Genomic DNA, 23,747 nt, shown 5'->3' with positions numbered 1-23,747 from the left:
AAAGTCATCCTCGTCTGCAGTGAAATTGACAACTTCGTGAGTTAAACCCAGGACCAAACGGTCGTGAAGCCGCTCCAAACTCTGCAAACCTCTCCCACCGATGGACCGGGAGAGGTATAATCTGGCGACTGATGAATTGGGGTGCATGCTCCGATTCATATTAATGATCTTACGGGTTTTGATGTCGAGATCTCGTAAAGCTTTCGGGTCCATTTCAGGACACCGAAAGAGTATAGTAAGACTGGGACAGCGAGCATGTTAGTAGCTGAGACTTTGTTTTTGCCGGAAAGTTTGGAGGACCAAATTTTCCGGAGTCTCCTAATATACTCCTAACATACTATTATTATTATTATTATTATTATTATTATTATCGTTATTATTATTATTATTATTATTTGTTGATTTATATTAAATCATTTATAGTAAATTAATTTTGAGATTTTTTTGTAGAACGAAAATTCATCCTTATTTTATTTTTTTTTAAATCTCCGAACGCGTATCTTTTTCAGAGTGAAATACGGAATCACTCCGGAATCACTCCGCAATCGAAAACTCCGGATTCACTACCTACGCGGAGTGAATAATTACTTCACTCCGGAACTCCACGTGATGGGAGTGAAATGGGAGTGAAATTCACTCCCGATTCACTCCGGATTTTTTACAGTGTAAGACCTAGAGACTTAAAATTTGGCAGGAATATTCTTTTCGCCGAGTAGAGGTCAGCTAAGAACGGATTTTAAAAAATTCCACTCACAAGGGGAGTTGTAGGAGCGTTAACCATGAAAAATTCCCATTTTCAAACTATAGCTCTTATCGACTCCTAATTTGGTAGGAATCTTCTGTAAGAAGATTCTGCAATTATCAACCCGTGTAAAAAAAAGTTATATATAATTAGACATAATTACATATAATACCATATATAATGATATATGAAAAATGTTCCTATATAATTATATATAACTATATAGAATTATTTCCATAGAAAAAAAACCGTCACGCGTGGAAACCGAAGCTGGGACCTGACGCTTGAGAGACTATTACTTTACCCGTTTACGTATGAGACTTACTTAAATAACAGAGTTTTTAACAACTACAAGTAATGCAAATCGTATGCATGATCGATGCGGAATAAACAAAATTTTTTATTTTGTTTTTAAATTATTAATTATCATTATACATGGACAGAAAGATTCATTGACTATTAATAAATTAATTTATTCGAAGATAATTATTTAATTGGTTAAATTTTAATAAATTCTCTAAATTAATATGCATGAAAGTCTTGAAGTTTATAACTTGAAAATTATTCAAGGTGTACAAATGCTTAAATGTAAAATTGGAGAAACTAATCAAAATGAACAAGCTCGAGAGTTACAAATTTATTTGTGGTTGGGAAACCCAATTAATTATGAAGCCAACGAAAATGATCGCTTTTTGATTATAACCGAAGGTTTTCTTAATGAGAACTTGAATATTTATGCTCGAGCAATTATTAAAAACGAACACATGTAATGACATATAGTTATATATGAATTATTAGTAATTATATATACTTTAACATAAATTATATATAATCTTAAAAATGAGCGTATGTAATGACGTATAGTTATATAAAAAGTATATATAATTATATATAGTCTTATATACAATCGTGTTCATTAATTTAAGTATGTTTTTAATATTACTGGAAAATAGCCGTTTGTAGAATAGAATGTTTATTAACTCTAAATTTGGAAATCAGTTGATAATGTCATTTGTAAAATTTGTCGCAAATCAAAAACGATATTAATGAAATTAGCGAAATTTAAATTTCACCAATTATAAATTTAGTCATTTAAAAAATAGCGAAAAACAAAAATCTGTAGGTACGTGAATTTAGCCAATTTTTACTGCAGAAACTTGTCGAATTAGCCGATTATAAACTTTGTAAAATGTCAAATTAGCCGTTTCTAAATCTCGCGTAATTCTTTAACGGATCGACGGATCAAAAAACGCTTTGAGGCATCTGAAAGGACTTTCATAAATATAGTTTCTCTGAAAATTAGAGCAGATTCGAGTGACTCATTCAAAAGTTATAAGAAGTTTAAAAACGGCTAATTTTACAATTCGTAAAGTTTACAATCGGCTAATTTTATAAGTTTCTGCAATAAGAATTTGCTAAATTCACGTAGCCGAAGATTTTTGTTTTTCGCTATTTTATAAATGACTGAATTTTTATTTGGTGAAATTTCTATTTCGCTAATTTCATTAATATCATTTTTTATTTGCGACTAATTTTATAAATGACATTATCAACTAATTTTCAAATTTATAGTTTATAAACGTTCGAGTTTAAAAATAGCTATTTTCCAGTAAACAAAAACATACTTAAATTAATGACCATGATTCTATGTAATGACATACAGTTATATATAAATTATATGAAGTCATATATAGATTATATATGGTTCTATAAAATTATATATAATTTTTTTTACCCGGGAGGTTATATATGTAAAAGGCCAGATATATCAAACAGAGTTTGGTAACTATGTAATTATTTTAATTTAAAATAAAATTGCTGTACATTTTTATGTAAAATTATGTACAATAAAACTTTTCAAAATTATATATAACTCTAAGAAATCACAAAAGTCATTATATATAATTACACGAAATCCCAAAAGTCATTATATACTATATTATACTACATTATATACTATATTCTATTATACACAATATTATGTATTAATAGGTAATAATCCTTCTCTTCTTCAGTGTAGTAGTTTTAATTTTGTTTTTTAGTTAAACGAATTAACCAGTACGTATAACGGTAAGAAATAAACAAAATGAAGTAAACATTTCTGCTGGTATTGTTACAATTTACAACACAGTAACTCTAATGTCTCATTTTTAACTTCCTGCTAAGAAAATGAATGAGTTTCAAAAAATCGGGAAGTTGTTGGTTTTACCCTGTTTTGCAAAAATCGGGATTTTAACAGAGCTCGACGTTTTGAAGCCCTAAAAAGCTATCTTGACTATTTTTACGATGACGCCCGTACGCGCGCGCGCGCGCGCGCGTGTGTGTGTGTGTGTGTGTGTGTGTGTGTGTGGATGTAAACCTTTCATAACGTTCGAACAACCAGACCGATTTCATCGCCGTTGATGCCATTCGAAAGAGCTTGACTAAACTTAGATTTTGAAAAAATTTTAGACTGATTCGGACCGGTAAATTTTGAGGAATCTTAAAAAAACTACAAGAAAAATTGTTAATGTTGTTTCTTTTTAAATAACTCTTGAACGGCTCTACTGATCGGTCTAAAAAACTAATTAGCTCTAAACATCGAAATACAATGTCGATCGCAACCAGCCCAGTCGAAATCGGTTGATTCGTTCGTGAGTTATCGTTGGTGAAAGAAAACCGAAAAAAGTGTTCTTGCGGACTTACTCAAAAATTCCCAGTTAGATCAAATTACAGATTCTTCATGAATTCTCAAAAACTGCGTTGAATGCTGCTTACCGCGTAGGAATCAGTTCATTGATTTAAAAGTTATTGCGGTTTGAAAATTTGAAAAATCGTGTTTTATCAAATCCCCATCCGACTGTTGAGCTTAAAGATACAAAAGCTATTTCTTTGAGATCGGAGAGCTCAAAATAACACACAAACTGTATTTTTGAGCTTGAAAAGCTCAAAAACGTCATAAATGCATTTTCAAGCGTTTAGGTATGGAATTGGCGTTAAGTAGAAGGGATGGTCTTCAGGGTCAACCGATTTCCTAATTTTTTCTTAATTTATCAGAATTGAAACAAAATAAATACTTTCATGTGTACTTGCTTATAATTTCAGGAATAATAACCTCCTATTACGCGGATTGTTACCACTACGAACGCTTCAGTCGATTTATTTTCCCCTACCATGGCTTCATTCAGAGCGAATACACTATGCACTATTCCGTATAGCATTTGTTTGTGGTATTGTACAATCCAGAATACACGCTTTAACATGTTATCCACTACCCTTTTTTTTTTTACCCAAGAAATTTTTGATGCTAACACGTTTTTATGTGAAACGAACTCGTCCATATTTAATCGCATTTTGTTGCCCAGCAGGTTCACTTAATTTTAGAGTAATACAGCAACTGAATTCTTTGTGTAATAGTTCACAGTGACCTTACGTTTTAATTGATTGATAAAAAAAAAGTGAAGATAAGATAATCAAGAATTAAAAGTCATGTGGTAAATGGCATCAAGTAAGTTTAATTAATTTATTATAATATTGCTTAAATAAAAAATTTTTTAGATTGTAGCTTCTAATTTAGTTTTTTTACAATGATAACTTTACTATTCATAATAATCGTTGCATTCTATTTTCTTGACATGCATATAATTCTGATTAGTTTTTCAATTTTTCTATTTGATAATTGTTGAATTAAAAAATTAGTAGACACAACTTTTCACTTAAAAAAAATTAGGAAAACAGTTGACCCTAAAGGCCATCCCTGAAACTTCCCGCTAATTTCATACCTAAGCGCTCAAAATTGCATTTATTAAGTTTTTGAGCTCCGTAAGCTCAAAAATATTATTTTTGTGTAAGTTTGAGCTCTCCGAGCTCAGTCTGATAGAAGTTTAATAAAACACTATTTTTTGAATTTTCAAACTGCAACAACTTATGAATTTGTTATGTCCAAGGGCGTTTTTAGAGCGGTAGCGTAAACGGTGGAGGTTTGGACTAACAGTTTAAAGAATACGAGACGGAGGTTTTAATTCCGTTGTTTTAATTATTTATGTGGGGTGTTTTCGAAGTACGAATTTACCACGCCTTCGTTTGAGACTGTTCACGGATTTATCGAGAGTAGATGTACTTACTGTTACGGGAACTTTATTGATGGTCAGATCCGTGGTTTTAGGGCAGCTGTTAGTGCCTGTTCCTTGATTGGGCCCTTTGGTTGGTTCTCGCAGCGGATGGAGTAGGGTGGATTTGGGCTGCTTATATAACGGGCTTCTTATTTTATGAAATGACTTGTTGGAAACTGATTTCACTTTAATTGAGATTTATTTTTATAAACATTAAAACTTACACCTTCACAATTTGATTTTTAAGGAATTTAATTTAATGAATTTTAGTAATTTAAATGAGCTAACGTCCTCCAGTCCCCCGTAGGGTAAAGTGCGCAAGTTTAGCTTTTTAGTGATATTTTATTTAACTTACTGCCCGGATTCTCGCCTAAGTGCAGAGCAAATTAGAACTTTGAGATTCCGGTTCTCTAGATTTTTAAAACTAATAACTAATACGTGGCCTGCTGGTTGAACCGAATCTGAACTCGTCTTAAGTGCAGTGCAAATTAAGATAAGTGATTTTTACAAGGCACGGGCCCGTCAAGTAAACGCGGAAGTCGAATTAATCGCTCAAAGACGAGGCGTTGGCTGTTGATCGCCTTTTTAAATACTCGCGGTGCTGAGATTGCAGAAGTCCCCGCTAGTCAACCAGCAGTCGCGTAGCTTATATTTTATTGTGGCTTTCGCGCATGGAGAAGTCTTCCATCTTCGCGGGTGATTTAAATTTAAAGAAAAAAATTTTGGGGTGGACATAACATTCCCCCGGAAAAGCGAGAAGCTAGTATAGTTTTTCGGTTTTCCTATGGCCACCTTTCCCATAAGCGAGAGCCACTTACAAAAAAATATTTTTTTTTTGACTTGACTTAATATAATTTAGTGTAATGAAAACAGTAACAGGAGGAGTCATCTAGTGCTTGCAATTTAATTTAATTTATATTTTAATTCTGCACTGTGTTACATTGTACATATTTTGCTGACAAATGATCTTTCTTATCTCGTTTCGCTTGTTGATTTGGCAAAGCCGTGTCAGGTATCACTATTGTCTCAGCAGTGATCGAACTAGCATTGCATTTAAGAGATTTGTTAAAGATAGAAAAGAAGAGATGTACACTGTTGAGAAAATTTCGTAAACTACGGTACCTGGTACTAGATGGCCCTTGCCATTTGTGGAGAGAAGGTTAGCAAAATTTGTAATATAACAGGTATATTCCAATCGTTTCATCACTTGCCAAGAGATTAATTTGTCTGTTATTCCTTTTAGTCGTATCAGATGATATCGGGTGGCTGGCAATGGAGATTAAATGGCAGATCATTCTGCTTCTGCGTTATATGTATAAGTGAACATATATATAAATATTAAGAAAATTTTCTTTCTGTCTTCTTCTTTTTATTTTATTTTAAATAAATATAAAAAGAAAGAAAAATTTGGTTTTGAAATTTTTTTTTTTTTTTTTTTTTTTTTATAATGCCTATGCCTTCTCTCCTATACCATAATAATTCAGGTAGTTGTAACAGTAGTATAAGTAATAAATAGAAATAGGATAAGTAATAGCTTTAGGTGGAGAAGAGATAAATTTTTTTTTTTTTTTTTTTTTTTTTATAAATAAATAATTAATTAGAACTTAGAAAATAAGTTGGAAAAGAAAAAAAAAGGAAAGAAAAAAAGAATAAAAGCTTATTTTAAAGGAAAAGGGAATTTTATAAGAGTTTATATAGCTCGATCAATGGGTATGTGTGAGTACGTATGCAGCGGCTATATTATAATTGCCATTAGATGACTCTCCCCGTTCTCTTAATTACTTATATTTATTAAACGTTTGAAATAATCGTTTTGAAGAAAAATTTTATGATTTCTTAATTTTTTGAAAAATTTATATGAGTGACGTTAGCTCGTTGTATTTTTTTTGTTATTATTTATAATTAATAAAAAAAAATTTGTTTAATATAATCTTCTTTTTAATAAAATAATTTCTAATATGTAAGTATAGTGATAGTAAAATGAAAAAGAAAAATTTTATGTTAAATTTCCCTGATTAAAAATATTGATTGAAAAGTATTGGGAATCAGTCACCTTATGTGAACTGTATATCTATATATACATGAAAAAGAATTGAAATTATTCAAAAGTATTCTAATTTCATCATTTTCAATCCTTTTCAATCAATATTTTTAACCAGGGTTATATTATATATAAAGAAAAGCAAAAAAAATTTTCAATCGAAGTTTTGCGCTGTTTCCACTCGTTCTCCCAAGGCCGGAGATAGTTTTATCTTCGGTCTTGTGAGTCTTACTGTCGCAAAAATTTTGTAAATTAAGAAAAATTTATAAAAAAATTTTTTTTTTTTAAATGAAAATTTTCTTGTATTTTACTATCCCTTTTTTTTTGGGGGGGTTGGCTCGTTTTTGGCTGTTTTAAGTTTCGTGGGGCAAAATGTCGTTGGAAGATTTTTTTTTTATTAATGTTTTACGTTATGAATTTTCGGTTTTCATCAAATGAGCCATCGGTTTTATGATTAACAATTTTTTTTTGGTTTTATTTTTTACGATGTTGATGTTCGATTATCGTCTAGATCGGTGATTTGTAGTCTCTTAGTCGGAATGTTTTCGACTTCTTTGGTTTCTCGATGGTCTCTGGCGCATCTTCAGTAGTTGCTTGTTTGGTGATGGAGTTTTCTTTATCACTGGAGTCGGCTTTTGCTTGTAAGTGGTTCGTTGACTTCTGCTTCGTCGTCCCCCTCTTGGCCAATGTCTGAAGTCGGATTACTCGTAGTTGATCGTTGTGTAGAGACTCGTAGGAAGATTTCATCGTCCCCCTGTTCTTCATTTCCGGTTTGCTTCTTCTTTTTGGTGGTCTAGGGCTATTAGTGACATTTTTCTTTATTTTCTTTTAGTCCTTGGCTTCATGGCTCGGATTTATCGATGATAGTAGCTCGATTAATGTTTAATGTTTTTATGGTTCCGAATAGTTCTCGTGTGATTGTGCCAACGAAGCCGAATCAAGGAGCTCTCTTGATGCGGTTTCGTGGGTCGAATTCTTCTAGTCGTAGATCTTCGAGGAGTTGTCTCAGTTGATGTTATACTTGTTCAATTTCTGTCTATATTTCCCGGTGTGTGTTGGTTCTCAGGTACGACATACAGGATGAATGATTGAATTTTTGAGAACATATTCCATAAGCTTCCCATATATTTTGATTTAAGTAGGGGTAAAGATTTACTAGGTTTTTGATGTTTATTGAGCTGATGATTTGCCATTCTTCTCTGATGAGGTGGACTCTTTTGAATGGGTCGTATAGTATGCCCGGATTCGCTTCCATTGGTTTTATTTTCACCTCGTCAGCTCCCCATGCCAGGTATCCGATTCCCAGGAGGAGAAGTGGTGCAGCTATCATAATTTTTTTTTTTTTTTTTTTTTGTAGATTTCTGCGTCTATATGTATATTTACTGAAACAAACAATCTAAGTTCTTTTTAGTCGAAATTTTCGCGGCTGGCTGTTTTAGCCTTGTTTGGGTGGATTAATTTCCGTTTTCCGTTTTCTTCTTCTATTATTAAATTCCCCATTTCGTTTATTTCGACTATTTTGTATGGGCCAGTATAGTAACGATCTAATTTATTTTTTCTAGGTTCTTTTAATGTAAATACGAGGTCTCCTACGTTAAATTGGGCCGGGTGTATATGTTTATCAAATCGAATTTTTGACTCGTGTTTATCTTTCGTTAGATTTTCCGCAGATATTCGTTGGATTTCGGAAATTCGGCTAATCAGGTCTGCTAGATAATCGTTATATGATTCGATTTTACTGAAGTCTGGACATTGAGTCGGACTACGGGCTTTTCTTCCATACAAAATTTCGTAGGGTGTGAATTTCGTAGCCGTGTGTACGGTGGTATTATAATTTAGCATTGCCATTGGGATGTATCGATCCCAGTTACTGAATTTATCTACGTAAGCCCTGAGGTAGTCGACTAAAGGCTGGTGAGATCGCTCCAAGGCTCCATTCGATTGAGGATAGTAGGAAGAAGTTGTTATTCTTTGAATTTTCAGCGCTTTGGCTAGTTGTTGGATTAATTTGCTTGTGAATGAGGTGCCCTTATCTGATAGAATTACGCGAGGGCACCCATAAAGGGCGATATAATGATTTAATAAGGCATCTGCGACGGTTACTGCTCTGATATCAGGGAGAGGAACTGCTGCAGCTGCTTTAGAAAAATTGTCTTGAATCGTTAAGATATGTAAGTTACCGTCAGGGGTCATAGGTAGGGGTCCTACAGTATCTATACTAATTTTCTCGAAAGGTTTAAAGGGTGTATCAGTGATGGACATAGGCTGTTTGGTTTTTATTCGCGTGAGTTTATTTTTCTGACAGATTTCGCAAGCTCGAATGTAATTAAAGATATTGTCTTTCATTCCGGGCCAGTAATATCTTTCGCGGATACGCCAATACGTTTTTACTACGCCTTTGTGGCCCCCTATTAAACTGTTATGATTTTCTTCAATTATTTTTGTTCGTAGGGATTCGTCTGGTACTTCGACATTCCCTTCGCACAAGGTAATTGTTAGTGGACAATCTCCTAATTCGTGTGATAAATAAGCTTGGATGTTATCGAAGGTCATCGAACTCATCTCCTTGTTTTGCACAGCGGAGTGAATGAATGTCGTGTTTGTGCATCGACTGTCGAAGGTTTCTCAATCCTTCGATCAGGTCAATTGGGTCTAGTTTTTCGAAATGTTTTGTCTTAATAAATACCGTGAAGATTTTACAACGACCTAATTTGGTGACAAATACATCCCCTTTTGTAGGTTTTGAGGCCTGAAGGTCGTCAGCATTTATGAATTTTAAGTCACGGAGCAGCTTCGCTACGGGTTTTGTTATTTCGCAGTCGGCTGCTAGAAAATGTAATAAATGGTCTCGGGCATAGGTAAGCCCATCTCGGCTGGTTGTAAATTTTATTTTTATATCGGGACCTTTTTCAGGTATACTTTCGCCTGAACTAGAGGGTGAAGATATTTTTGGTCGATTACGTCGTTCGGCAAAGATATTTTCGGCTTCTTCGAAAGTTGGAGGGTCGTAAGCGATGAAGGGTGGTCCAAATCGGTGTTTCCCTACATCATCCCCTACTGTTTAATTCCCGCATGTTGTTAACTTATTTTGGGTTTTATCCGACTCGTGGGATTTTTCCGAGTTATTATTATCTGGTGAATTGATTGATTTAATCCCTTGTGGTAAATTATTTATTTGTTCTACCCGTTCTGGTTCGATCAGGGTGTTATTTGCGTTGGACGGCTCAAGTTCGATTATTTCTTGTATTCCCTTGCCGTGTTCGTCTACGATTTGGCGGCTTGTGTGGTCATAATGGATACCCATGGCCGCTAGTTCATCAGGGATGAGGACTCTTCCGAAGATTGGGGTTCGGGGTTCTGGACCGTCTCTTAAATATCCAGTGAATCGGGATTTAATTAAGTTTTGTGGTGTTAGAGAGTTTTTATTTAATTGTTTTTCATTTTTATCGTGTACGTTGACGACGTTTCTTGTATTAGCAATTTCTGCTGAAGTTGCAGGTTCCGGCTCTACGATGACGGGGTGTTCCGTTTCGCTGGGATTTTCGCTTCTTCCCGTATCTTCTGGGCTGATGTCGCTGCTTGATTCTGCTTCGAGGTCATCGCTGTTGTCTCTAAGAAACTCGTCGACATTAGTTTCAGTTACTGTGTCATCTACGGAATCTTCTTCGCTTCGCCAGAGTGGAGGCATTTTACTTAGCGACTGGCGGATATTTTTCGCAGTATCGGAGCTGGTTCTCTTCATTTTTGCTAATTCTTGGGGGGTATAGTTAAATATTGCTTCTTCTAGAAGCATTTTCTCTATAGCTTTTTCTTTATAAGAGTTTTCCGGCGGGGGTCGTTTTTTTATGATTTCGTCGAACATTTTTATTAGCTCGATGGTTTTTCGTCTTTGTTTTGGTGGGATGATGTTTTCTCCATTCTTTTCTACTTCCTCGTCTTTCTCTGCTTCGTCGTCCCCCTCTGGTCCCGTATCTGGTCGGATAATCGTGGAGGGTCCGGGAGTTGAGGCTGGTAAGAAAACATTATCGTCCCCCTCTTTTTCGTTTGCTGTTGATTTTGTCTTAGGATCTTCTGTAGTTAAATCAAGGTCGCTATCTTCAAAGTAATTTATTTTGGGCGGAATTCGCGTTTTTCCCATTTCCCTTTTTCTAAGACGAGAAGCGATTGTTTCTCTCTGACTTCTGGGGCGCTGCTGATTCTTGGTCTATTTTTTGATCCGAGAGGGCGACCAGGGCGCTTGATCGATTGAATCGCTTCTTCGTCTGAGAGTATTTTGTGTGACCTTTTTATCGTAGTATTATCCGTGATGGGCAATGATAAAATGCTAAATAGTCATTTTCGGTAATATTATTTAATTCGTTTTCTAAGGGCTCGGAACGACCTTCAGGGTTGTATGAGAGTCCTTCTGCGTATTGTTCGGTGATTTTGTGACGAACTATGACCGTAAATTTGTATTTACTTAAGTTAGACCGCCATTTAGCTTGCCTTTCGGTGATCGTCGTGCTGTCCCTTAGCCAGGTGACACAAGGGCTACTGGTTATTAGAGTAAAGTGTTTTTGGAGATACGGTCGAAATTGTTGGATGGCGTAAACTACTGCAAGGCATTGCTTTTCAATGTCAGTGTATCGGGTTTCGGTGTCATGAAAGACACGTGAGACACATGACACTATTTTCTCTGCGTCTCTGTCTAAGTCATCGTCCCCTTCTGTCGTCTGCTGACTGAGGATTCCGGATATTCCTGAGTCTGACGCGCTGACTGCTAGGATGAAGGGTTTATTGAAATTCGGGTATTTGAGTAATGAGTCTACGCAGATGGCATTTTTGATATCGTCGAATGCCTTTTGCGCTTCTTCGTTCCATGTGAAGGGCTTAGTTTTTCGAGTAAGATCCGTTATAGGTTTAGCCCTTTCAGCGAAGTTTTGTATGAATCTTCGGTAGTAGTTTGCAAGTCCCATAAATTTTCTGGCTTCTGTATGATTCCTAGGTCTCGAGGCATTTTTAAGTGATGAAATCTTTTTTGGATCTGGTTTTACGCCTTCTTTCGTTATTACGTGACCTAGATAATCTACTTCCGGGCAGAGAAATTTACATTTTTCGGGTTGAAGGGTGAGACCAGCTTCTCTCAGTCTATTGAATAATCTTTGAACTCTCACCCCATGTTCTTGTAGGGTTTTTCCATAGCTGACTAAATCATCGATATAAATAAACAATTCTGTCCCTTTTAATCCGCTTAAGGTAGAGTCCATCATTCGTTGGAAGATAGATGGAGCGCATTCTAGTCCAAAAGGCATGCAACGATATTCCCAGTGCCCGTATGGGGTAGAGAACGCCGTTTTTGATGCGTCTGCGGGGTGCATTGGGATTTGGTGGAAACCCATGGCGAGATCAAACACGCTGAAGTAGTTAGCGTCGCCTAATTGGTCTAATATATCGATAATTAGGGGTAAAGGGTAGGCATCCCCTCTTGTAATTTTATTTAATTGCCTAAAGCCAATAACCATTCTATATTTTTTTATAGAGGGGTCATTTGATTTTTTTGGTACGATCCACAAGGGTGAGTTGTACGGAGAGTTAGATTTTCGGATTATTCCTTGTTTTTCAAGATTTTCGACCTGCCTGGCGATTTCTTCCCGATGTTCTGGGGGAAATCGATATTGTTTTATTCTCACCGGTCCGTTGGTGGTGGTTTCTATCCGGCAGGTGAAATTCTTGGAACGACCTAATTTATCTCCGGGGAGGTGAAATACGTCGTGATTATTTTTAATGAGATTCTGAACTTGTTCTTTTTCTTCCTGATTGAGGTGATCTACCGGTATTTTCTGGAGTAAGATCTTAATACGTTCTTGTTTATCTATTACACGGTTGGAGTTTTCTATAGAAGGGTCATCGGATTCATCCCCCTCTGAACTAGGGTTATCGAATTCGAATTCTTCGAGTGTTTGAGGTCCTATATCTATATCTACCGGGTTTGAATTGAGGTTGATGACCATGCCCATGGCGTACCCGTCGTTTACCTTGACAACAGCTTCTCCTCCGAGTATCCCTTTCGGAAGATTCATTCGGGGGAGGTATCCCTCGTCTTTTTCGAACTCTTGGATCGGTACTGATATTGATACTCTCATCCGAGGTGGCAAAGTGTAGCTGGAAGAAGGTTTTACTTCGAGGCTAAAGGGTGTCGGTTTCGAAGGGCAAGATAATAAAACTAGGGTTTGGTTATCATAAGAAATTTCCGCCTTTTCAGCTTCGAAAAAGTTGTTTCCCAAAATTCCCACTCCAGGGAATGGTAAATCTTCTAAACAAACTTGAAATTCTACGTCAATATTGAGGATTTTTAAGGTGGTTGTTCCTAACGTTTCGAAAGTGCTATCACTGAGTCCTCGGAATCTCCTAGCTTTTCCGGTGTCGATAGTTATTTCGGGTTTTAAAGCGGATGCATTGATGAGGCATACATCCCCCCCGGTATCGATGAGGAAGCGCTGATAATTGCCTAGGAGTGAGTTATACGACACATATATTTTTGGCCCAGTTCCTAGAGCGAGGACTTTTTGCTCTGGGAACTTTCTTGGGTTAATTATAGGGATGGGTTGTATTGGTTTATTTTTCATTACTAAGGTGTTCCAGTAAAACGAGATGGTTACGCGTTCTTGAATAAAGAATTCATTTCCGAGGATGGCCTAATAACCTCCGGGTGGTTCCGGTACGAGATAAAAAATAATTTTGACTCCGAATATTTTTAGATTTATGGAACCGGTTATGGGCATTGAGCTAGTAGCGATGCCTCCTACTACTCCTGTATTTTCAATGTTATAGAGGACTTCGTCGCATAGTTCTTCGATGCAGAGTAAGTTGAGGTCGGAGCCGGTGTCCAGGAGTGCGTTTACCCCTCCACTACGAAATGCTGGGCTTCGTATGTGGACCGTGGGGCCTTTTCCAGTCGTTAGACATTTTGGTTTCTCCTTCCCAGGGCTCGTAATTCTCCTGCCGTCATCAATGGTGGGTTCAACTGAGCTGATAGCGGTTTTACGTTGTTCGGGTCGGTTCGTTGTTCCAATCTCGGTTGAGTTATCGTTTCGTTCGTTTCTGGATGGTGTTTTAGGTCTGGCCTCTGGGAGTTTTGGAGGATTGGTCGGGCGTATTGATTTTAAAAGCCCCGATATGGACCCCTTTGATACTGATGATAGCTGTTGGGGTTCCTCGAAGGTGTAATCGGAGACGGGACGGGCATACTCGCCATTGCCTCCTGTTGACGAGCGCCCGTCCCGTTTAAAGGGTCGTAGGCGTCTCGTCGTTCTTCGTTAAGGCAAAAAGGACAATTACAGACTACCGACGGGTCCCTTTTATGTCGTAATTTGGCTTCTTCGGAATCTTCGTCGTCTTCGAAGCGAACCGCTTTTTTAGTGGGACTATTTACTCCAGGATGATAACGATTTTGATTAAAATTTTGAAAAGTTCTAGGTTGATAGTAATTTTCATTTCTCGGTGTATATTGTGGGTTTCGTTCGGTTCCGAACGCGAAAGTGGAGCCTAAAATCTGCTGTTCCCTCTGATAATTCGGACCATAGTAATTCTCTTCATAAGTGTCAGGGTATGGGTCTTCATAGTAGTCCGTCGGATGTACTAGTCTATGAGTGAATGTCTCTAGGACTTGTCTGTATTCGTGGTATGATAAAGTGCGAGGCAATTCGCGATAATTACCTCGGTCATCGTAGTCACGAGAAGATCTCGGCATCTGTGGATAGTGTCTATTACCGTCTTGTCCCGTTCGTCTGTGAAATTCTACGGAGGGCGGTAGGGATTCGCCTGGTATGACTCCGTCGTCTCTCATTGCGCGTCTACGGTCTGGTCTTCTGTACGCGTCATTTTCGATGGCCTTGTACATGTCGTCTAATGTTTCGGCTCTTCTCATTTTACATAGGCATCGTAAAAAGTCTGGTAAGTATTCGTAGAAAGTAGTGGCCGCTGTCTTTTCGAAAGTTCGTTTTACTACAGCCCTATCATCTTCGGGAGCATTAAGTTCGATACGCCGGACCATTTCGCTTAACCGAAAATAGAAATCTTCGATATTTTCAGATTCTTTTGGGGCCGCAGCAGCTAGATTTTTCTGCCACGTGATGTATGGGTCGCCTCTTTTTAACTTTCGCCCTAGGATTAGTAAAATATCTTCAACGGAAGCTAGTTCTGCATGTTCTATTAATCTTTTGGCTCGACCATATAATTTTTGTGCTACGCGGCGAGCGAAAAAGCCCTGGTTATCAGCTGGAATGCTGGGTAACCAGTTTCTTACTATTCCGTCAAATAATTCGAAATCTTTTAAAGCGGTGGGACCCTCTCCGTTAAAATACGGCAGCGCGTCATGTAATTCTTTAGCGAGTGTTTGGATTTGGGTATTGAGGTTTTCCTCGTTTATAGAGGTATCAACGCGGAAGGTTCTTCTTTCCATGGCTCCAAACGGGAAATCGTTAGAGCAAGGCACGAAAAACGTTCCGGATTCGTCCTCGAATGGTTCCACGATTATTATTTGATTAAATCGTCTTAAATTTAGCTATTCGGTGTAAGAGGGGTATTTAAAGAAGGGTTACAAGGGAGGTTTTGTTCAAGAGAAAAAAAAAAGGAAAAGAAAAATTTTGATTTTATCTAATTTAAATCGCGATGTATTTTTATTCGGTCACTAGGTAAGTAGGTCAACAGCTGTAGAGTACAATAACACGAAAGAAAGATTAGTTATTGCGGTGTATGGTTACCGAGTGACGAGTACGGTAGTGTAAGTAAGTGTTATGTCCGAAAAATATAACCTTAGAATTTGGGTAGCTGGACTATCGGAGGTTCGGATAACAGATGAATTTCCCTAACGAAAAGATCGTTAGGTTTTTAATTTATGGGTTCGCGAAGGTGAAAACCCCGGAGAGGGCCCCTTGAAATAGACAATCGACCTCGGAAATAGTGATAATATCCTCCACTTACTATTGCGAATGTTAATTCCAACGATGATTCGGTCTTTGATTGGATTTTGTACCTTTGAGTTCCACTGCTTGGCTCCTCTCTTCCTCCTGCTGACTGGAGATCGAAGGTTGAAGGTTCTTAATTTAGGAATGATGATACACTTCGATTCGGGTTTTTAGTTTATATATTCTAATAAACTGGCCCTATGGGCAAACACGTCTTAATTTACACTTATCGCTTATTAACTAATAACAATATAAAAACAAGTTGAAGGTTTATATGAGTTCGTAACCGGAGTAACGACTCCGGCAAACAAAAGTTCGCCGATTATAATTCACAAAAGAAAAGATAATTTGAGAGTGGGACCAGGTCACCGGAACTGCGGGAATCTCGATTATCGTAAAGACGAATCGTGGCTCGAAGAATCACTATCACAGAACTCGGAAATACCGTTGAGGGAATCGAAATGAATAATTAGGGAAAAGATGACTAATTAATTTAATAATTGAAGTCTGCCTATACGTGTCGGGGTATAGGACTCACCCGGGCTTTAAGGTAGAACTGTTACCTTGTAAATAAGCTGGTGAATTATGGTATTCGCGGTTTTTATCACCTCGGTCGCGATTTGAAAGAGGGGCTACTAATTAAACAATTGGTTCTTTTGATGAGGTGACAATGCGCGATAATGTGTATTCTTCAGCCACGAGTGAGTTGTCGCGCAGTCCTGGTTGTGGTTCCCTAAATATGCAAGCGCTGCACTTTTCGGCGGGAATGGGAGGCCCTGTATTATATACGGTATGCCGGATATAACATAAGGAAGAGTTGATAGTTGAATTTGTAGTAAACAATTTTACGTTGAAATGAGACGATTTAAATGCCTTTAATCAAGCCAAAAGAATTTTAACTGATTTAAATAAGTAATTCCCGTGTTTAACTGAATATTCAATAGCGGAGAATAGTTTAAGGAAGTCAAAGAGGAGTTTAAAGGGAATTAATATGTATAATTCGGAAAGATATTAAAAGTAGAAAGAATAAGGTTTAGATTTTCGGATGAATCTATTTGCAATGGGGATTTAGAGTTGGTCGTGTAGGTGAGTATAGATGAGTTTTAATAGGGTTTTGGGTTTGTCTAAATTTTAGTATTTTTTCGTAAATTTCCGGGATAGCCTTAACGTTTTCTAGGATTTTCGGACCGCTACCCTGATTACAACTACCTTATTCGCGGGTTCCGTATCTTCTTCCCAATATTTAGTTTCAATGAGAGGACGGTGGTATATTCTGCCGTTAACGAAATCGGAATGTATCTTTTTCAGATGGTATCGATAGCCCCACCGACTACTCTTTCTATCGACCTTTTAGAATTTCAAAAAAAAATAATATCGGTTTCAACCCGAAATAGTAAGATTATTCGAAAATTTTGAATCGCGAAATTATGATTTGGTCGATCAATGATAAGGGATTATAGCTTTCTTATGTTTAGTGTGAGTTAGTATTACAATTATACAAATATTAAATTTTGTTTCATACCCTTGTGAGTGTGTGGTCAAGAGAAGGTGCTAAATTCAAGCACACTTCCCAAGAGTTGTGAGAGCTTCTTTCGCAAAAGAAAGTGCTAATTAAATCACCTTTCTAGTACTAGGAAACTTCTGTGAGAGTTTTGTCAGAGGAGGTGCTAGATTTACAGCACACTTCTCTTAAAATGTAGTGTAAATGTAAGGGATAAAAAAAAATTTTCAAAATTTCGAAATAAATAAAATTTAATGTTAGTATTGCTTAGTTGGCAAAAAAATTTTTCTTTATTTCTCAGTACTAAATTAATAAAAAGAAAGCAAAATCAGCGAAAAGAAAATATTTCTAAATTTAAATAATTTCTGCTGACCAAGAATGTTGGTGCAAGTCCGTACAAGACAAGCCGCACCTCGAATAAAGAAAAGTAAGCGAATTCTTTATTGTAATTTTAGACTACTTGATTAAAGTAATATCTATGATATAGTTAAATATTCAATAACTCCTTTGAATAAAAATAGAAATATGAAGAAAAAGCAAATTTTATAAAATTTAAGGAGTTATTGGTTTATATAAAGTTTAAAGAAAAATTTAAAATTTGGGAATAAGACAAAAATGATGAAAAAAGAAAAAAAATTTTTAGAATAGTTTTAAAATTTCAAAATTGAACACAATTAGACTTGAATTTATTTAGACAGTGGAATTTAAATTGCAAATAAAAATAGAAAAGAAAATATTCAGAGATTATAAGATTTTCTCAAACAAAAGTAAAATATAATTTCGTATTCGAATCCCACCGCTGCCACCAGTGTTCTTTATGTTATGTCCAAGGGCGTTTTTAGAGCGGTAGCGTAAACGGTGGAGGTTTGGACTAACAGTTTAAAGAATACGCAACGGAGGTTTTAATTCCGTTGTTTTAATTATTTATGTGGGACGTTTTCGAAGTACGAATTTACCACGCCTTCGTTTGAGACTGTTCACGGATTTATCGAGAGTAGGTGTACTTACTGTTACGGGAACTTTATTGATGGTCAGATCCGTGGTTTTAGGGCAGCTGTTAGTGCCTGTTCCTTGATTGGGCCCTTTGGTTGGTTCTCGCAGCGGATGGAGTAGGGTGGATTTGGGCTGCTTATATAACGGGCTTCTTATTTTATGAAATGACTTGTTGGAAACTGATTTCACTTTAATTGAGATTTATTTTTATAAACATTAAAACTTACACTTTCACAATTTGATTTTTAAGGAATTTAATTTAATGAATTTTAGTAATTTAAATGAGCTAACGTCCTCCAGTCCCCCGTAGGGTAAAGTGCGCAAGTTTAGCTTTTTAGTGATATTTTATTTAACTTACTGCCCGGATTCTCGCCTAAGTGCAGAGCAAATTAGAACTTTGAGATTCCGGTTCTCTAGATTTTTGAAACTAATAACTAATACGTGGCCTGCTGGTTGAACCGAATCTGAACTCGTCTTAAGTGCAGTGCAAATTAAGATAAGTGATTTTTACAAGGCACGGGCCCGTCAAGTAAACGCGGAAGTCGAATTACTTGCTCAAAGACCAATACGTGGCCTGCCGGTTGAACCGAGTCTGAACTCGTCTTAAGTGCATCGCAAATTAAGATGAGGGGCTTTTACAAGGCACGGGTCCGTCAATTGAACGCGGAAGTCGAATTAATCGCTCAAAGACGAGGCGTTGGCTGTTGATCGCCTTTTTAAATACTCGCGGTGCTGAGATTGCAGAAGTCCCCGCTAGTCATCCAGCAGTCGCGTAGCTTATATTTTATTGTGGCTTTCGCGCATGGAGAAGTCTTCCATCTGCGCGGGTGATTTAAATTTAAAGAAAAAAATTTTTTGGGGTGGACATAACAAATTAATGAACTGATTTTCACTCTGTTGGAGGTATTCGACGTAGTTTTTTAAGTTCCATAATTAATTCTCAAGTTTAAAATAATCTACCTAGGAATTTTAGAGTAATTCCGAAAACACACTTTCTTCGACATCGATAACTCACGAACAAATCGACCGATTTTCACGTAGTTACCAGTATTTTACACAGTTTTTCAAATTCTATGACATAGTTTCAAATAAAAATCGATCGGACCGAAAATTTTAGGCCGAAAGTTTCGGATGGCGCCAACCGCAATGGAATCTTACCGTTCATAAGTTAGAAGAGGTTTACATATATCCACACGCACACACACACATACACACATACTGAAAATAAAAGTTTTCTGCTCTGCACTATACGAGATCGCTACTGTCACGATCTACACTTTACTATCTAGAGAAGAGTGAGGTTAGGAAAACTGTATACTACCGGTAGCAATAGTTTTATGAATGGCACCAAATAGATCGTGACGGTCACTATCCAGACTGTTACACAGCTGTTTTTATGCTGGTAAATTTTCTTCCATGAATATTGCTTAGTCTGAACTATGTATAATTTGTTACAAGAACATGAAATCTTATAAATCATCTCCAAAACATTTCTTGGAATAAAACCGACGAAATGTTGTATAATGAATTATAGTATTTAAATTTATTGATGGTCTCTTCACCTGATCCTTATTACATTTTTGATTATTTAATTTTATTTGTTCAGTAATTTTTTTTCGTTTTTTGGTGCTTTTTTAATGTGAAGAAGTTTTTTTTTTTTGATTGATACATTTTATAAGTCATGGGGGAAGGAGATGATGGAAGAATTAGATACATTAGTCACACATAACACTTAACTTTCCTTCACACTCGCCTCAATAGGAATTATAATTAATAATTATTAATTATTAAAAATCGTACATGTTGACATATATCATACCGCGACGCTACGTCGATGATGAGCGACCTCTTGCCTCAAGATACTTATAAGCGAGACCAATGTTCGGCTTGCCTCTCTTAAAACAAAAACGATTCGAATTGGTGTAGCCTAAGTTCAGAAAGCAAAGTTCATTCTAAACAAATTTTTCGGCATGCCTCGCTAACATTCTAGTCGGAATTAATAGATTCAGTATAAATGTTCATAACAAAAAAAATTTAACTCGATAATTAGTAAAAAATTCAATCCATTCACTGTAATATTGATGGTATAATTATAATGTTATTATATATTATGTTATAATGTAATATTGACGATATATTAATATAATATATTAGGAATAATATACGACGCACATATCGACAGCGCTACAACAATACTGATCTAAATGACTTGAGGACAAATAACCCCACTTCAAGATGCTTAGGCGAGAAGACACCGATGTTACTCCCAATTCTAACAAGCCGAACTTCGGCAAGTCTTCAGTTTTCGGTACTTGAAACCAGTTCGATATTCCAGTGATATATCAGATTTAAAAAATCCATGAGACGTTCCTAGTTATGTCCAAATATGACAAGTTGAACTTCGGTAAGTATTTGACCATCAATACTTTAAATCAATCTGGAAATCTCATGTCATGCCAGACTTAAGCAATGCTGTAGACTTCCTAGTTACGTCCAAGTTTGGCCAGCTAAACTTTTGCAAGCATTTGGTTACTGTTATCACAAATCAGTCTGGCATTTCCATAGTATGCCGGATTCCGGCAATGCCACATAGTTTCAGGATCACAACCAAATTTAGAATATCTTCGGCATGCCAATTTTTGTTCTACTACCCTTGGTTTTTATCAGGTGCCACCTGAGCAGACGTAAGTTAGGCAAGCCAAATTTGCCCCGAATTGACTCTTCGGCATGCCTCATTGAAATTGAGACACCATGTTTATATGCACAATACACAAATATTCTCATAAATACACACTTTTATTTGTATAGAACTAAAAGGATTGATCTTGGAAAGACTCGAAACCCATTATCTTCCCCCACTTCATTTAAGAGTACTTTGGCAAGAAACGCCGGAGTCTAGCAAATGTTTGGAATACCTAGCTTGCAGGAAATTATAAAATCCAAAGGCAGAGCGGCATGATGGCCGAGCGGACTGAGTCATCAATCCGTTAGTTCGTTCGCACATCATGCTACTTTTCCAACAATCGATAGAAAGAGATCAGGAATAGGGTAAATGCAGTACAGAAAGCATAAGTTGGTCCACAGCTGCATTCAGAATAAAGTTATGTGCGAAAATTTGAAAGTGTTGTAACAATATTTTTCCCCGTAGTAAAAATTTAAACCGGAGGTGGAGATACCGGCCGGATAGAATAGAGAACGCTCGCCCTAAAATAAAATAAACAGGCCTGATCACTCACAGGCTGGGTTAGAAATCCCGTTCGACGCCAGATAATTTTATCAAAATTACCAAAATCACAAATTTACTCAGGGGTCGCGCCGGGCAATCAATTAGTCATTTAAATTTCGTGTGAATAAGAAATGAAAATAAGAATGAAAGTGAAGATAAAGACAAAATTAATTATCGAGCAGAAGTGATTATGTTAATTCCCTTTTTATAAATAATTCCCTTAAAATAGGATATTACAGCAAAGGACAAGGATTAAGGATAATTATAGTAGCTAACACAAAGTATTTAACAACAGAGAATCAAATAGTTGTAAATAAATTGCAAGTAAATTGCGAAAAAGAAAAGAATTCATTAGTATAGAAGCCGAAGAGGTTACAAATTGCCGAGTTTCTCCATGGGCTACGTAATTCTTCATTGTAAAAAATAAAAATAAATCCTCTTGGAATTTTTCCAAGCTCGCGTACAATAGTCAATTTTACTTCAATGTCATAATTCTTAAACGTTATTTATCACTTTTAATATTTTGATCTTAACGTAAACAGTCACAATAAAAATAATTTGTGACAAAAATAATAACTCATGATAAGAACAATCAATTGTAAATGTGACACGTGACTTTCGGGACAGTTATTTCCCTAGGGTACCCCTTACTCGCTGCGCGATCAACTCGATAGATCAATAATAATTTTTAATAAACGATAAATGAGCGAATTATTCAAGCCAGAAGACGATACGGTGCGTGGATGTCAACTTAGCTCAACTGGTGAGTACTCACCATAAAAAAAGAGACTCGAATCAAGGCGCTAGATCCACACTCCTTACTCTAGGCGGACTCTCGCGCGTCTGCCGATTTTATTTTCACGAAAAACTATGAAGCCTTGTGTCCGATCACGAGGGCCTCTCAAGCCGTCTATCAAAATTTACTAGTCCTTCTACTCGCGACCGATATTACAGGGTACCACCCATGCGAGTGAGGCCGTGATTTATTACCAATAATCAATATTATACTATTGCATTTTCTTTATTACCTGTCTCGATACTCATCGTTGGACCATTGTCTTAAATGCTGAAACAAGCTTGTAATATGATTAAATACATTATGGCAAAGATTGACGGTGGTAAATATATAAACAATAGAATAATAAAATTATACATAGTCCAATACATTTTCCTGTAACAAATGGCAAATTAATACTTAAGAACTAATAACAATAATATATTAATTCTCAAATGTAAATGATGATGAATAAAATACAATAAATGAATGAATAAATTAGTACAAAATAATAAAATTGAGAGACACAGCTAGTGTGGATCTGTTGCCAAATTTAGGTGCAGGGAGGGACGCATACAGAGAATAAAATCCCTGTGATAGTGTAAAGAATAAGGATGTGATTATAAGAAAAACATTGATAATGTGTGTGTTGATAATGAGGATGTGATTTTAAGAAAAACGTTGATAATGTGTGTGTGTTTATAATAATGGAGAACGTTGATAATATGTGTTGATAAACATGTAGTGAAATGAATGCGCTGGGGTCCAATACGTACAGTATACCCATGAGACGGTAGCACAGTCGCTAAGCGATAGCTAACATCTACTCGGCTTTGTAAAAATATGCCAAATATATGCATGTAAATATAAGAATAATAATATAAAATCCGAAGGCTTACAAAAGTTTGGTTTACCAAACTTAAAGGTAACTAGGGACATTTATGGCAAGCCAAACTTCGACAAATCTTTGGTTGTAATTACTTCCAGCAAGTCAGGCATTCCAAAAGTTCGCCGAAGTTCAGCTTGCCATAGATGTCTCAAATTGTATGCAAATTCGACACGCCGATCTTCGTTTTGCCTAACGTGGATTTAAGAAAGCGTATATTAGGCTTGCTTAAGTTAGGCAAGTCAAACTTACCCCATTGACAATTCTTCGAAATTCCTCATTACAATTTCTAGTCGGGAAGGTAACACTGTGTGCATATGTATGTGAAATAAAGTTGTGAATCTGGTAAGTAAATTATTGTTAGGTTACAATCCCATAGTTTTTCAAATAGTTGACCATATAAAAGATCCTTAAATCAAAATTTTTGTATTTATACGTGATTGTCATATTTATATTCTATTGTGAGGAAAAAATATTAGAAAATATCTTTAGCATTTTTTTAAATTTTCATTAGAAAATAACTATTTTCACTTCATATTAGTCATTT

Source organism: Cotesia typhae, unplaced genomic scaffold (assembly GCF_013202065.1).
Source record: "Cotesia typhae breed Kobodo isofemale line unplaced genomic scaffold, CoteBio_Ctyphae contig_44, whole genome shotgun sequence".
Lineage (NCBI taxonomy): Eukaryota > Metazoa > Arthropoda > Insecta > Hymenoptera > Braconidae > Cotesia > Cotesia typhae.
The sequence above is the reverse complement of the archived record's forward strand: the minus strand, read 5'-3'. Positions refer to the sequence as shown.